Source organism: Capra hircus, chromosome 4 (assembly GCF_001704415.2).
Source record: "Capra hircus breed San Clemente chromosome 4, ASM170441v1, whole genome shotgun sequence".
Taxonomy (NCBI): domain Eukaryota; kingdom Metazoa; phylum Chordata; class Mammalia; order Artiodactyla; family Bovidae; genus Capra; species Capra hircus.
The window spans coordinates 73,552,405-73,569,291 of NC_030811.1; the positions used below are offsets into that span (position 1 = coordinate 73,552,405).

The following is a 16,887-nucleotide window of genomic DNA, read 5'->3' on the forward strand; positions in this document are numbered from 1 at the left end:
GCTGGGAATAGTTGATTTGGTGGCTTCCAGGGCCTACCTCAGTTCAGGAAGGCTTCCCTAGAGGGCTGTGTGGAAGAAGCACTGGCCAACAGACAAGAAAAGCCAGTTTAAGTTCCAGCTTGGCCACTAACATTCTGCATGACCCTGAATAAGTCACTTAACTTCTTTAAGTCTTATTTTCAGGCCTGAATATTTTGTCATTTTTAATTCTCAGTCCTCAAAACTTCTCCAAGTTTCTTAATTGTCTACTGAGTTTGAGTTAGAATCTCAGCCCAGTGGGTGCCTGAAGTGGGGAGAAAGCAGAAGCAGGGCTGAGTCCCCTTTAAAAGCCAAACACCTACATCTAGAAGGTTTATCTATAAACAGCCTCTACAAACTGTCTGCAAACCCCTTAATCCAGTCGTGATCATTCGATACTATCCCCTTACTCTAGCTTCCCCACCATGTCTTCCCTTGGTCCCTTTACCTAAAACATCCATCCATCTTTATTCAATTTAACATTTAATGAGCACCTACTGTAACACTATGTCCCAGCTCTGTAACAGTCCATAAGGATATACAGGGCTTGTCACCTGTGGCACCTTTGTGCAAGCTAAAAATAAGCCTGGATACAGCCCTGGACCAGAGAGCACAACTGGCTAATGACCATCATCCCTTTCTCACTTCCTCAGCCTGACATCTAATGCAGTGCACGACCTGCACAACTGTACACTGTGCTTTGGTGACACGAAATTAAATAAGACACACTGTCCTAGGAAGCCTGTGAAAGGAAGCACGTGCCAACACAGAGTACAGTGTGACAGGAGCTCAGACTTTGGTGGCACAGAGGAAGGGCACCTAACCCAGGCCGAGGACTCAGGAAAGGTTATTCAGAAGAGGTCACCCTTGAGCTGAATTTGAAGGATAAATAGGAATTAAACTAGACAAAGAAACCAGACTAGAATGATAAATCTTATATTGATATAGATATGTATGTGTGTATATATATATGTACGCACACATTCAGATATAAATCTAACAATGTATTTTTAACCACAATTTTTTTAATCCTTTTTTTTTTTTTTTTTTTTTTTTTTAGAGAAAATGGGGATGGTGTCCTAGGCAAAGGAAACAGAACATACAGAAGTACTTGCTTGTCAGGAGAGGCAGGTGATGAAACTGAATAGGTGACTGAGGGCCAGATTATAAAGTTCCTCTGTATGAGCTAACTTCGGGAATTTGGACTTCACCCTGAAAGCTGCATGGAGCTGTGGGAGGAGTGGTTTTAAGGTGTTGTGAGACCCCCGTGGAAGCAGTATAAAGGTGGCTTGAGGGGCCACTCGGGAAGCAGCCACAACAGTGAAAATGCTTTTGTATGACCCGGGTGGGGCGTGATGACAGCCTGGACCCAGACAGCAGTAGTGGACGTGTGTGGAAGCGACCGGGTGGGAGATACCGAGGAAAGCTCCACAGGACTTTGGGGCTGGCTGTGTTAGGGCTTGTAGTACAAAGGAAGAGTTTAGGGTGATGTTCCTGGCTTGAATAGCTGAGTGACTGGTCCTGCCACTTCCTCAAGAGGAGGACAGAAAGGACCAGAGTCTAGGGTGGGGAGGAAAGGAGGAGTTCAGCTAGGGAGTCAGTGGAGTTTGAAGTATCTGAGAAACATCTGCGTGGAGATGTCTGCTGGGTATTGAGTGTCTGGAACCAGAGATCAGGAAAGAAGCCTGGGCTGGGAATGGGGATTTGAGAGTTGTCAGCGTAGATGTGGGCACTGAAGCAGTGATACAGATGGGATTTCCCTAGCAGTTACAGAGCTTGAGAAGAGCAGGGGCCAAGGGCAGGGCCCACGAGAATGGGGGCTGGGTGGGGAGGTGGGGGGTGGGCAGGCTTCCCTTCTCTCCTGGCTCAACACTCACTGCTCTTCACTGCCTATCCCAGGGACCACCTTCTTCTCAAAGCCTTTCTCTCTCATTCTGTCTCTTGTTACCAGCCACTTGATATACTGGCATCTCCTTTTAATCCTCACCGCACTTCATTTTTGCCTTACCCATGTCTCTGTGATGTTGTAGATGAGACCTCTGTATTCCTTCTGCTCCGTAATAATTGTAGGGCCTTTTATATAGCAGCTTCTCACACTCAGCAAACACAGCACCCTTGTCAGTAAATATTTGTTGAACTGAATGAAATGGATCTGACCATTGGAAAGGATCATAAGATTTCCATTCCTGGAGACAGTTAACCCTTTATCTAGAATTGTCTAGAATGGCACTATCCAATCATGTATAATGTGTACCACACATGTAATTTGAAATTTTCTAGTATCCATGCTGAAAAAAAGTGACAAGAAATAAGTGAAATTAATTTTGAACAATGTTTTATTAAACCTAATATAACCACAGTATTGTCAATATATAATCAGTGAGAGAGTTCATTTTTTTTTTCCAAAATCTTCAAAACCCTGTGTGTGTTTTACACTTAGAGCATATCTCAATTTGTACACTAAAATTTCATTGGAAAAACTTGTTCCATATTTAGATTGCATTTTAATAGACAGTGATTATCAAATAGATTTGTGTACCCAAGTTGTTCCAAAATATAATTACAACATTTTCTAATAACTGAATCAAGTACCTATTTTTAAATTGTGAATTAACGTTAAATAAAAGTTAACATCAGATCCTCAGCCACATCTTAAGCCCCTGCCCTCTAGTTCATCTTAAGTGCTCTATCAGATAGCACAGACCTGGACACCTGGGCCAGGTGACCCTGGGTGGGTCCCTCTGGTTCTTTGATTTACAGGTGTGTGAGGGTGACTCCTCCGATCTCTTTAATGTTATGCTTCCTGACAGGAGTTGCTAAATTCCCAGATGGAAGGAGCCCTCCTGCTTTCTCATATTCACCTGCTGCTCCTGGGGGTGTCGTGGGACCAGAGCCGGAGGACCCAGTTTGGTCATGCAGAGAATCCCCTGCCTGAGCTCTGTTCCCTGCTTCCAGGAGCTCTGCATCGAAAGGCCAAAGTGTAAGCTGTGCCTGCAGGTGGGGGCCGCGGCGTTTAGATGAGGTTAACAGCAGGTTAGGGACGCCCTTTTCCAAGTAGCTCAAATTCACTTATCTGGCCATACAACACCACTCCTAAGTTCAGGCCCACCTCCTGCCATCTCACATAAGATTAAATGGTCCATGGGCTTGTTGTTTTCTCCCTTCTGTGCCTGAAGAGGTTAAAAAGTAACTGCATTAGAAGAGAGGAGGACACGGGGCATCCCTGAGCTATCAGCTTTGTTCCCTCTGCCCGCAGCACTCAGGATTTGCCCAGCACCCAGGCTCTCAGAGCCCCTCTCCTCTAGTTCACCAGTGGGGACCACCCCTGGGGAATCCAGAGGCCAGAGAATATCCTGCCTGAAGTCCACAGAGCCCATAAAGGTGGAGGAAAGTGAGTAAAGGGGTTTTGTTCCCAGGTGGAAGTTAAGAGGGAATTCTGACTAGTTGGCTCTTATGCCTGTGTTCTGCCAGGGGACCAGCTTCTTGTGTCTGACTTTTCCACCTGCTGCCACTTCAGCCTCCGTGGTCCAGCTTGATGGGCCGACGGGGAAGCGCAAATTTGCAAAGCCACTGATGTGGGTGGGAGCAGGGAGGAGGTTTTCCTCCCCTGCATGGCTTGTTGCCTTCTCTTTGGGCCTTATCAACCCACTCATGTGTGCTGAATGCTAAATGTGCTCAGCTATTAAAAATGCAGGAGATGAGCCTGCTGCTCCAGAAGGAAAATGAGCCAGAGCAAAAGAAAAATCAGCAGGCTTTCGGTTTCTCTGCATGTGCCTGGCAGCGGGTGGGGGAAGGCCTCCCTCCTCAAGGAGGCAGGGCTCCTGTGGGTGCTTAGGATGGGAGGCGTGTCCTCCTGGGCAGTGAGGGCTGCGGGCTAGGAGCACTGTGGAAGCTCTGTGGAGCAGGAAGTGATAACTGAGAGGCTCTGCCAGGCACCCTGGGAGAAAGGCGGCTGGATTATTGCTCTTGCTTGGCATTGGTGTGAACTAGGGGCAAGACCATAGCTCAGTACTGATAGCTCCCACAGGACGTAGGGAGTCATCTCAGGATTTGTCTGAGGCTGGAGAATTCTAGAGACTCAGAGGACTGCAGGCCCTCCAGGTGACCTGACTCCTCTGACCACCCCAGATCCTACAGCCTGATTCTTGCAGTGGCCCTGCCCTGCTCAGAACTCTTCAATGGCTCTCGGGTGTTTGACCGCAGAAGTTTAACCCCTTTGGAGGTAGATACATGGTCTGGCATTTCCCCACTTGTCTAACTGCTACTGCCAGTGTTTTAACCCCTTTGTTTCATATTCCAGGTGTTGCAATCTCACTGAAGCTCCTCAGCATGCCTCCATCTGTTAGCATGTGCTGTTTCGCCTAATAGCAGCAGCAGCCTCCTTGCCTGTCCCTTTTTGTTGTTCAGTTGCTAAGTCGTGTTGGTCTCTTTGGAACCCCATGGACTGCATGCAGCACACCAGGCTTTTCTGTCCTTCACCATGTCCCAGAGTTTGCTCAAACTCATGTCTGTTAAGTCTGTGATGCCTGTCCCTACATATGCTTAAAATCCCTGCATGAGTATTGCTTCCTCCATGAAGCCTTCCCGGACTTCTTATACAGATTGAGATGCTCCTTCTTCTAAGCTCTCATTAACACTCAATTTGCCAATATAAGAGCTACCATCATACATGGTACTTATTTGCATCTTTAAGGACTCCTAGTGCTCCTTTTGGAGAAGCCAATGGCACCCCACTCCAGTACTCTTGCCTGGAAAATCCCATGGACGGAGGAGCCTGGTAGGTTGCAGTCCATGGGGTCGCTAAGAGTCGGACACGACTGAGCGACTTCACTTTCACTTTTTACTTTCATGCGCTGGAGAAGGAAATGGCAGCCCACTCCAGTGTTCTTGCCTGGAGAATCCCAGGGACGGGGGAGCCTGGTGGGCTGCCGTCTCTGGGGTCGCACAGAGTCGGACACGACTGAAGCGACTCAGCAGCGGCAGCAGCAGCAGTGCTCCTTTGCCGCATGCTGCATCCCCATTTTTTAACATGGAATCTGGCATCCAGCAGATGTTTCATAAATGAATATGTGATATATGAGTGAGCGAATGAAGGAGTCTGTGAAACTAGAACTGCTCCTTTGTCTTCTTTTTCCTCACAGAGACTTTTCTGATGCTAAAGGAAACAGCAAGTATAAATAATGATCTTTTGAGTTCTTGAAGAGAAATCAGGGTGCCGTGTGCCACTGTGGAATTCTTTTTCCCTGTTACGATTATTAGAGTTAGGAATGGAGAACTAGGTCCTAAGTGATAAAAAAGAAAAACCCTATGTGCTCTGGCAAGAAGGGAAAGGTAATTTCTTTTAAGTTAGAGGCGACAATTACAGTCATACCAACAACACAACCCCTGCATGTCATGTCCCAGGATGTTAGAAAGAACACCCTGATCAGAGGGAAGTGAAGACGTGGCATGGTGTTCCACAGAAGTCCCTCCCTGGACTCCTGCTTACAAATTCAGCCCCTCGCACAAGAGATGGGTTGGGGGGGACATTGGAGGCCAGTTTTTGCCCCTAGTGGTGCAGGTGTGGGTGTCACGCAAGAAGGAGTGAGGCAGAGGATGAGGGGCAGAAAGCAGGTGGCCTAAAGAAGTTGATGCAGGTTACTGTGATGAGCCACAGAAGAAAGAGTAGAAAGAGAAAGGGCAAGTGGGTATGAGGATGGAAGGAGGGGCAGGTTAAAAGATGCATAATATGTCCAGAGGGTATAATATCTCTGCCAGGACAGGGAGGCATCTGAAAATTAACCATCTAAGTGCTGCCTGTTCCCTCAGTTTCAGAAGAACAATGGACAGCCCCTTGGGTGTAAATTCAGCTTATCTTGTCGAGTTACAGAAGTGCTCAAAATTAGGGGCTAGATGGGATTTCTCTGGCAATCCAGTGGTTAAGACTTGGTGCTTTCACTGCAGGGGATGAGGGTTCAATCCTTAGGGAACTAAGATCCTGCATGCCATGCAGTGTGGCCAAAAATAAATGAATAAATGTTAATAGGGATTAGAATCTAAGGAGGAAAATATGCTCTAGGACAACTGGGGAGGGTAAAGAAATGATATGTTGTGGGGGTGGAGGGGGGAGAGGCTGAGCCAAGAAGGCTAGTAACCGTGGGCCTTCGCATCTGCAGAGGACATTGTCAGTTTTAGATGCCTTCATGGGCATTCGTGCCTTTGTGCTACTCCGTTTTGAGCCTCAAGGCTGCTCGGTGATGAGATGAGGAAACAGAAGTCCAAGGTAATGAAGAGTTGGGCCTGAGATGACGCACACAGAGCTGGACAGCGGTGGAGCTGGAGCTATGCTAAAGAGCCCTGCTCTTAGAGCACCCTGAAGTCAAGCCCCCTTGCTACCCTTCACTTTGCTGAATTAGTGTCCTGGGCCAACCTTTCTAAGCCTTAGGTTCCTCATCTATAAACTGTGGGTGAGGACGAAACATGACCTCCCGTGCGTGGGCACAGCCTACCACCCAGCGCCTAGCAGTGCTCAGTGTGTGCATGGCAAGGGTGAGTGAGGTGCTGTGTGTAAGGGATGGGGGGAGGTCAGCACCCCCCCCCCATCTTTGTCATCTCAGTGGCTCCTCTACCAAGAATAGAAGCAGCTGGAGGCTGGTCCTTTCCTGAAGCATTTGTACTGGTGTAGAGCTGGTCCGCGTTGTGTTGTGTTATATGATTTAACTTTCGTTGCAAAGATTGGCCCATTCATCAAACACTGATTGGGCCAAGTGCTAAATAGTGTATATATATATATATATCTGGGATAACTGGAGTGATGAATACATTTGGTTCAAGTCCCTGTCCTCAGGTAGCTCATGGTCTGGCCAGGTCTCAGGGTCATAGAACTAAAACCTTGCTCTTTGATGTGATAAGTATGGCAGAAACACCAAGGAAGGCAGAGCCAGCGCTGAGAGGAGAGGACCCGACAACCGGAGGAAGGCAGGTGGGGGCGTGTTCACCCCGAGGAGGAAGGCGGGCCCAGCAGCAGAAGGAACCGCCCACCCGCCGCAAGGCCCAGAGCCAGGCAGACGCACACGGTGTTCAAGGAGCAGAGCTCCTGGAGGCTGTGGGAGAAGGTGCCGAGGGCGGGAGCCGTGTGGGGCCAGCTGTGAGGGTGGACTTGGTCCGCTGGGCAGTGGGTAGCCCTCAGAGCCCTCTAAGCAGCAGGATAGCAGGGTCGGATTTGCACTGGTGGAGACAACTTGAGCACAGGGAGCGGCTAGATGGAAGGTCTGATGATAGGATTTTGATCCAGATTCTGGCAAGCAGTGAGGACAGTGAGGACATTGAAGTAACGTAGAAAGGAGATGTTGATAGCGTAGAATTTTTTAAAAACACAAACTGTATTTAATCGGGGACAAAGCATCTCCTGAGTTTGCTATAGATCAGTGTGAAGACTCAACTCTTGAAGGTTTAAACAAAATGTGCTTGCCGTTCTGGATGGAGGTGGTTTGGTATGGGACTGCCTGCCCAGTGCTGGATTCCAACACGGAGAAGGAGGAATAGGAAAGACGCTTCCTGGGGAAGTGCCGCTGCGAAGGAAGCTGGGAGCAGAGGCTGGAGCGCTGACAGTAGCCAGGGATGCTATGCTCAGAGCAAGCTTCCTGAAAGCAAAGGCTGGGGGCCTGGGCCCTGGTCCCTGCTCCCCTCCTTCCCTGGCAAGGGCACGGAAGATGTTCTTTGAAAGCCCTGTCTCTCCAAGTCAGTGTTGGCCGCAGGGCTTGAGCCAGGCCGTGACCGTGGTGGTGTGCTGTCTGTGGAAGGCCCGGCAGGGGCAGGCTGGACGGCTTTTAGCTCCAGCAGCGGGAGCTGGTGACCTCTGGCGGCTGCAGGCGGAAGCGCGCCCACTGGCCACTCCTGAGCAAAGCCTGGCTGCTCTGGGGGCTCCATTCCGCCCTGCAGTAGTGCTCCCTCCAGAATCCTCCTGATTCCTGATCTCTTCCATCTCAGATCCTGCCCTCAAAGGCCCTTGATACCGTCCATGCCTTGCTGTGAATTTCACTAGGTACTCATTTTCATTGTGAGGCTCCTCATTCTCGTATATAGCAGGAAAGGCACTGAGCAGGTATGGTTGTTTGATCTGGGCTTGTCTTAAATTTCTCTGGGACTTATCACCCGAGGCAGCACCCCTGCAGGCAGGCCAGTCTCCAGTGCACTCCGGAGACAGCCTGTCCAGCTTTGCCAGGACTCTGTTTTCCCTTTGTTATCTTCCTCTTTCCTCTGATTGCTGATTTTTCCCATGATCTTGGAGCATCATGACTCCCCAGGAATGTCAGCACATTAAGTGCCTGTTGATCTCTCATTGGGTCTGGAGACTACCTCCTAAGCTCCTTGCCTTGGGAACCCCTGCTTAACAGAAGTGCCAGAGACACTAACAGAGGCTGATGCTGGGACTTCTTGCTTCTAGGGAATCTGGAGCAGCCTAGAAAGGGGCACATGCAGTTCTTCCGGAGGAGGAAATTTTAGGGCCATCACAGAGATCCCCACCGCCTCACACACTTCAGGGTTGCAGAAGACAACATGTTCATATGAGAGGAGACTGGAGTTCCTCTCACTCTTGTAGAATATGTATCCATGTGGGAACTTTTACCACTAGTCCAGGCTTGGGCAGTACCTAGGAGACTGGGTTGGAGAAAGTAGGTGGGATTGCAAAGCAGGACCAAGGGCTCCTGGAAAGGGATCAAGTCTGTAAAGGCTTCTCACTCAGCTCTGTCTTTTCCCTTTGCCACCGCCAGGAAATTGTCCTCCACTCTGGGTGAATATGGAGGGCCAGTTGCTCCCACTCAACTTCTTTTCCTGCCTTCTCCTCCTCCTCATCCACCCCCCCTCTCCATTGTGGGACCAGAAGACTCAAAGAGGACAAAAATTTCTGACGGTGACAATGACTTGCACACAGACATCTACCCCAGAAGCATCAGGGTCCGTGGGGGTGGTGTCTCTCCTTCTTGTTTTAGCCTCAGTTTATTGAGGGTCAACTATGTGCCCAGGGACTAAGCTAGGAACTTGATACATATTATCTCAGTTAATCGCTTCAGATATCTATCATGATCTTCATTTTACTGATAAGGAGACTGAGGCCTGAGTTCAGTTCAGTTCAGTTCAGTCGCTCAGTCGTGTCCGACTCTTTGCGACCCCATGAATCGCAGCACACCAGGCCTCCCTGTCCATCACCAGCTCCCGGAGTTCACTCAGATTCACGTCCATCAAGTCGGTGATGCCATCCAGCCATCTCATCTTCTGTCGTCCCCTTCTCCTCCTGCCCCCAATCCCTCCCAGCATCAGAGTCTTTTCCAATGAGTCAACTCTTCGCATGAGGTGGCCAAAGTACTGGAGTTTCAGCTTTAGCATCATTCCTTCCAAAGAAATCCCAGGGTTGATCTTCAGAATGGACTGGTTGGATCTCCTTGCAGTCCAAGGGACTCTCAAGAGTCTCCTCCAACACCACAGTTCAAAAGCATCAATTCTTCAGTGCTCAGCTTTCTTCACAGTCCAACTCTCACATCCATACATGACTACAGGAAAAACCATAGCCTTGACTGGACGGATCTTAGTCAGCAAAGTAATGTCTCCGCTTTTGAATATGTTATCTAGGTTGGTCATAACTTTTTTCCAAGGAGTAAGCGTCTTTTAACTTCATGGCTGCAGTCACCATCTGCAGTGATTTTGGAGCCCCCCAAAATAAAATCTGACACTGTTTCCACTGTTTCCCCATCTATTTCCCATGAAGTGATGGGACCGGATGCCATGATCTTCGTTTTCTGAATGTTGAGCTTTAACCCAACTTTTTCACTCTCCTCTTTCACTTTCATCAAGAGGCTTTTGAGTTCCTCTTCACTTTCTGCCATAAGGGTGGTCTTCTGCATATCTGATAGTGAAGTCACTCAGTAGTGTCCGACTCTTTGCAACCCCGTGGACTATAGCCTACCAGGCTTCTCCGTCCATGGGATTCTCCAGGCAAGAATACTGGGGTGGGTTACCATTTCCTTCTCCAGGGGATCTTCCCAACCCAGGGATCGAAGCCGGATCTCCCACATTGGAAGCAGACGCTTTAACCTTTGAGCCACCAGGGAAGCATTTCTCCCAGCAATCTTGATTCCAGCTTGTGTTTCTTCCAGTCCAGCGTTTCTCATGATGTACTCTGCATAGAAGTTAAATAAGCAGGGTGACAATATACAGCCTTGATGTACTCCTTTTCCTATTTGGAACCAGTCTGTTCTTCCATGTCCAGTTCTAACTGCTGCTTCCTGACCTGCATACAGATTACTCAAGAGGCAGGTCAGGTGGTCTGGTATTCCCCATCTCTTTCAGAATTTTCCACAGTTTATTGTGATCCACACAGTCAAAGGCTTTGGCATAGTCAATAAAGCAGAAATTGATGTTTTTCTGGAACTCTCTTGCTTTTTCCATAATCCAGCGGATGTTGGCAATTTGATCTCTGGTTCCTCTGCCTTTTCTAAAACCAGCTTGAACATCAGGAAGTTCACGGTTCACTTATTGCTAAAGCCTGGCTTGGAGAATTTTGAGCATTACTTTACTAGCATGTGAGATGAATGCAATTGTGAGGTAGTTTGAGCATTCTTTGGCATTGCCTTTCTTTGGGATTGGAATGAAAACTGACATTTTCCAGTCCTGTGGCCACTGCTGAGTTTTCCAAATTTGCTGGCATGTTGAGTGCAGCACTTTCACAGCATCATCTTTCAGGATTTGAAATAGCTCCACTGGAATTCCATCACCTTCACTAGCTTTGTTTGCAGTGATGCTTTCTAAGGCCCACTTGACTTCACATTCCAGGATGTCTGGCTCTCGATGAGTGATCACACCATCGTGATTATCCAGGTCCTGAAGATCTTTTTTGTACACTTCTTCTGTGTATTCTTACCACCTCTCCTTAATATCTTCTGCTTCTGTTAGGTCCAGACCATTTCTGTCCTTTATCGAGCCCATCTTTGCATGAAATGTTCCCTTGGTATCTTTAATTTTCTTGAAGAGATCTCTAGTCTTTCCCATTCTCTTGTTTTCCTCTATTTCTTTGCATTGATCGCTGAAGAAGGCTTCCTCATCTCTTCTTGCTATTCTTTGGAACTCTGCATTCAGATGCTTGAGTAGTGAGGTTTTGAGATGAACCAGGCAGGGCAGCCTCATATACCTGACTGGGCATTGCCCTCGAGGATGTCCCAATGAGGTGGCAAGGAGGTGCAAAAGCCAGCTTTCCAGGCCGCTACCCTTCTTCTAATGCCCACAGAATTCAGATGGCTTTCCCACCAGAATTCATCTAGCAATAGAAAAAGCAGGATTCATATCTAGGTTTGTCTGATTTCAAAGCCTGTGTTCCTAACCATTATTCTAAACTCTCTTGCAACACCCTCCACGTTCTGTGACTTGATTAGAATGGTGATAAGGCACAGATGCCCAGTTCAGCCCTACTTGTCCTCCCTGATTTGATCTCACTTGCCTCTGGCCACATTTACAATTTGTCAAAGTCAGCTTGTTCATTTCTCCCCACCTCCTAAGGGAAAATCCCACATCATTCTTCCCAACGACTAATCTGCTCTGTCCTCAACTGATGGACAAGGTCTCGGCCCATCACCCAAGTCACTTGAGGAAGACGTTTTAATCTTCTTGGCCAGCAGTGGGTGCCTCTGAGTTCCACTAGGTTCTGTTCTGCCCCAGCACAAAATCTTACTAACCAATATTTTTTCACCTCGGCTGCTAGGGTCCCTCATCCCCAACAGCTGTGTGGTCTGACCACATTTTTCTAGCTTACGGAGGGTGTGTTATGTGCGAGGGTCTCCAAAACTGCAGAGGCCAGGAGAAATTATACCTGGTGCTTCCTCTCTGCCCACCAGGCCTTGACACTCAGCCACCAAATAATATTAAATTAATCTGGTAGATTTCCTTATATCCTGTGCTCTGTAATTGACTACCCTGTTTTCTTTTTTGCTTAAGGTATTTACAAATTGGCTTTCTGAAAGTTTTCCCAGTCTTTTTCCAGATTGAAAAAAAATACTATGTATTCATGCACCAGGGTTTATTTAGCTCCTCCTGTGTCTGTTATACCACGGCAAGACTTTATAGCTCTGTTATGTAGGCTGATTCTTAGTGATTGCCTGACTTTCAGACTTCAAAAATGTCCCACCTATTTCTTCAATTTAAAAAATCTAAATATGACATCATGTCCTGATAGCAACCCCCAAAATGCATCCAAGAGAACCAAATAGAATTCCTTCTCTGCAGACCTTTTGAAATAGGGTTAGTTCCTGGTGGCTCAGACGGTAAAGCGTCTGCCTACAATGCGGGAGACCCGGGTTCGATTCCTGGGTTGGGAAGATCCCCTGGAGAAGGAAATGGCAATCCACTCCAGCATTCTTGCCTGGAAAATCCCATGGACGGAGGAGCCTGATAGGCTACAGTCTATGGGGTCGCAAAGAGTCGGACACGACTAAGCGATTTCACTTCACTTCCTCTTGACTGGGGATGACTTACCTACCGTCCCTGCTTGGAAGACAAGAGGCTGGGTGAGATGACCCTTTCAAGGACTGGCCAGTAAATCAGAGATCCTCAGAATTCTGCCAGGCCAGAAGCACAGGTTCATGGGTCTTTGTTGAAGGACTGGTGAGAAGCTCTCATCAGACATGTAACCCACAGCACAAATACCCTATGTCCTCAGGCTCCTGCCTGTCAAATCCACCTTTCCCCTGTGCTGCTAAGTGGAGCAGGGCTGGCAATGATTTCTGCAGGCCTAAAGATTTTCTAAACCATTCTTACAAGGCTTATCTGTTGATGAAAGGATAAATCATGATTACCAAGAAAGCAGAGCTGGCAGGAGAGCAGCTGGCCCTGTGATACGCTGGTGGCCCTTGAAATGGCATGAGAAGATTCTCCACCTCTGCTCTTTTGCAGACATCGCTGGGCAGGGAGAGGAATCTACTCAGGGCCAGGAGAACCATTTTTCTTAAAGTCAGAGGACCCTCCTTGGTCCAGAAAGGTAAATTAGACAGGCCACGTACCCAGGAAGAAGACACAGGCAGCTGAATCAGCACGGGTAGAGCCAGCAAGGAAGGTAAGGGAGGACTGTTCATGACTATGGGATCCCTTCTAGGGAGCTGAGACAGAGATGCCAAGATAACAAGGAGATAAGCGCTCCCAGTAGTAGTAGACACAGCAGGGGGACCAGCTGCAGCCCTGAGTTCCCTGAAAGAGTTCATCCCAAGCGAACAAAACAGGCATTATGAAAGCAGCAGGGAAAGAACGGGGACTCGTCCTTCCCTTTCAAACATTGCTCCTCAAAGAAAGGACATAGTGAACTGATAAATGTACCTGATTGTGAGACCTGGGGAAGTGTGTAAGTGCACACCTTAAGACTGAAAGGGAAGGAACTTGAGGGGCTTTGGTTAACCTTAGGGAGAGCCAAGCAAGCAGACTGATAAGTTGCTTAGTCAGTCATCTGGGTATTGCCAACCCTCCACCCCACCTAACTCCTAGCACAAAGGTGTTGGAGAGCCTATGATTTGACACAGAAAAGGGAAGAGATGCCCAAACTGTGACAGCAGGGATCAGAATCTTTTGACTTCTTTCCAGGTGAAAAAAAAGTGAACCTGTTATTCAGGGTCTGTTGCCTAGGGCTGGAACACTGTGTTTATTGCCTGGGAGAGGTGATGGCAAAGGAGTGAGGGGAGTGAGGAAAAGGGGACAGTGAGAGAAAGGAGAAGATAGTCCTGAGATGACAGTGCCCAGACAGTTGCCCTCCTCACACAGGCAGGGGTCTGTATGTATATGAAACAGGACCTGGGGCTCTCTATAGAGTCTTATGTTAGCCAGGACTGAGAAAAGATGGAAACTTTGGAGTTGGTTTTCAAAATTGTGAGCTACCACCTTGCAATCATTTCCCTCTTTGTTCATCCATTTGGGATCTGGGAGCTGTTGCCAATAGGACTGAAGAAAGGAGACTGAGTGGCTGGACTGATGGCTGGCATTTATGCTGGGATGAGACTGGTAAGGTTAACTAGGAAGGATCTGTACTTCTCTCTCTCTTTTTGCTCTCTCATTTCCTCGGAGGATGTATTCGACCCTTCCCATCATCACTGAGCTGACTGTCTCCCAGACTTCTCTTAATTCCCAGCAGAAGTACCATCTCAGCTCAGACAAGAAGCAGGTTGCCTTGAAGGGAAAGCTCAGAGCCTTTGGGGAAAGAAGGGATGATACAGAGAAAAGGATCAGGGATGGTCCTCAGGCTCTCCTCTCTGTCTATAGCCCTTCTCCATTTGCTAGTGGACAACCTTGGCGTTCCTATCCCATCAACTCAATCTCCCTTCTCTTTCTGCTGCCAAGTGGCAACTTACATGACTTCAGGGGTATTTACTTCGTGGCTCTGTTCCTTACTGACTCATCTGGTCTTTAGAGCTCTTTGAAACATTCTTGATCAGATTTTCTTCACTAACATCTCCCCATTCCAATCCCAGAGGACCGCATATCAGCCTTCCCTTCTTTTTACTGATGGGTGTTAGTTTCACATCCTGTCTCTGGGCACTGGGGTTGAAGTCCAGCTGGAGTTCTGGAAGTGCTGGCAGTAGAGGGTGTGAGTGGACCACGCTCACATAGTGGCTGCTGCTGCTGCTGCTGCTAAGTTGCTTCAGTCGTGTCGGACTCTGTGTGACCCCATAGACGGCAGCCCACTGGGCTCTGCCATCCCTGTGATTCTCCAGGCAAGAACACTGGAGTGGGTTGCCATTTCCTTCTCCAATGCATGAAAGTGAAAAGTGAAAGTGAAGTCACTCAATTGTATCTGACTCTTCACAACCCCATGGGCTGCCCACCAGGCTCCTCCGTCCATGGGATTTTCCAGGCAAGAGTACTGGAGTGGGGTGCCATTGCCTTCTCCATCACGTAGTAGAGAAAATCTCAAATTAGGAGATCAGTCACACACATTTGCCGGCCTGGCATTGTTCCAGTGGCTCGACCTGGTGCACTTGTGCTCACGTGGCTGCCTTATGGGGCTCACTGGAGCTAGACGGCGACTTCAGGGAAGAAACGCAGACTGTGCTATGAGCATCTGAGGACCAGTTGACTCCATTTTTATGTTTATTTCGGTTGGTACAGTTGCTCTGGATCATCCTATCCTGATATCATCTCATTCTGTTAAGCTCGTGAGTACTCAGCATGTCACTTAGACCCATCCCGAGACAAGAGTGGATCTGAAACGTGAAGGTCTTCATTTCCTTTCCTGAGCTCCCTTGGCTTCACAGGGAAGTATACGGGAGGAGGCCACTCACGTGCTAGAGAATCTTCTCACCTGGCTACGTGTCCATGTGTGCATGTCTACACTTGAAGCTTCCCTTTGTTTCTAAAGAAGTAGAAGTCAACAGGTTAGAACAAGGGTGACAAATAAAGCAACAAGAGCTTTTTAAGCAGGTTCTTATATTTTTTTAAAATTAGGATATTGGAGAATAAGCTACATGCGTCTTATAATTTGTGGGATTTTTTTCCCCCAGTTTGTGCATTTAAAATTTTTTAAACTTTGGTGAAACACACATAACAAAATTTCCCATCTTAACCATGTTTAATGTATAGTTCAGGGGTGTTAAGTATAAAAAGGCTTGCAGAACTGCCACTTAATACCCACTAAACAACAGCTCCCCTGCAACTACCATCCTACTTTCAGTCTCCATGAACCTGAGCTCTAGGCGCCTTGTACAGTTGGAATCATGGAGTTAGTAATCTTTTTGACTTGCTTATTTCATTTAGCATAATGTCATCAACCTTCACCCACGTGTCAGAATTTCCTTCCTTTCTAAGGCTGAATAGCATTCCGCTCTATGTATCTACCACATTTTGTTTATCCATTCATCCATCAGTGGACATTAAGGTTGCTTCCACCTTTTGGCCGTTGTGAATAATGCTGCTTAGAACATGGTGTACAAATTCCTCTTCACCACCTTGCTTTCTGTAATTTGTACCTTTGAAGGAACGAGCCTGGAAGAATTTAGTATCCCATAGCATTGCGTATTTTACAATTTAGAAGAAGTCAGGTGCAACCCTAATTTCACCAGGCAATCTCTTTTGCAGCTTCTTAGTGTGTTGACTTTTCAAGGGCTTCTTGTGCTGTTCTTCAGCCATAGGATGAGTGCTTTGAGAATTGCCATTAACTAGAAAGTTGTGGCAGTGTAGCTTTATCTCAGTGATTGAGACACTGATCAAAGTCAGAACTGTCAGTAACTTGGTATCTTACTTAAAACTGCTGTTGCAGTTTCCCCTTACGTGGGGCTTGAGGTCCCACCCCATGCTTCCCCAGGCCACGAAACCACGTGGTCTTGGGGTGAAGTCTGAGGTTTGGGGGCAGTGTGCTCCACCACTGAGTGCCTTCTCACTGGCAAAGGCCTATAAATAACATCCAGGATCCTGTTTCAAAGTCAGGAAAGGGGCAAGGGCTAGCAACAACAACAAGGGCTGAGGGGGTTGCTGAAATAATTTCATTAACAAATTGATCAAAGAAATGATCTGTGAATGCATCTTGGAGAAGGGAGAACCAGCCAGCCGTGAGGACAGATAAAACTCCTCCCCTGCAAAACCGGCATGTCTTTCATGCCCTTCATTGTCTGCAGGCATGTCTGAGCCCTAGTTTAGCCCATTTGGCATTCAGAGAGCTAAGTCGGCTACACTCTCAGCTCAGAGACGACTTGAGGGTGCTGAAGTGTTTGCATTCCACCCTCCTGCAAGGAGGAAAGGGAATCTAGTTCAAGAACCAAAGCAAAGCTTACTCATCTCGTCTCATCCTTTCAGACCCGGAGATGGAGTCCTCCACCACCCCCTAGACACAGGGTCTTCCAGCGTGAAATGCACAGAAATCAAATGCAT

The 16,887-nt window shown here is 47.8% G+C and overlaps 1 protein-coding gene across 6 annotated transcripts in view; it reads left to right on the plus strand.

Moving 5' to 3' along the window:
- ATXN7L1 (ataxin 7 like 1) overlaps positions 1-16,887 on the plus strand; it is a 258,517-nt gene that overhangs the window by 210,597 nt on the left and 31,033 nt on the right. The gene's annotated exons all lie outside the window — the stretch shown is intronic.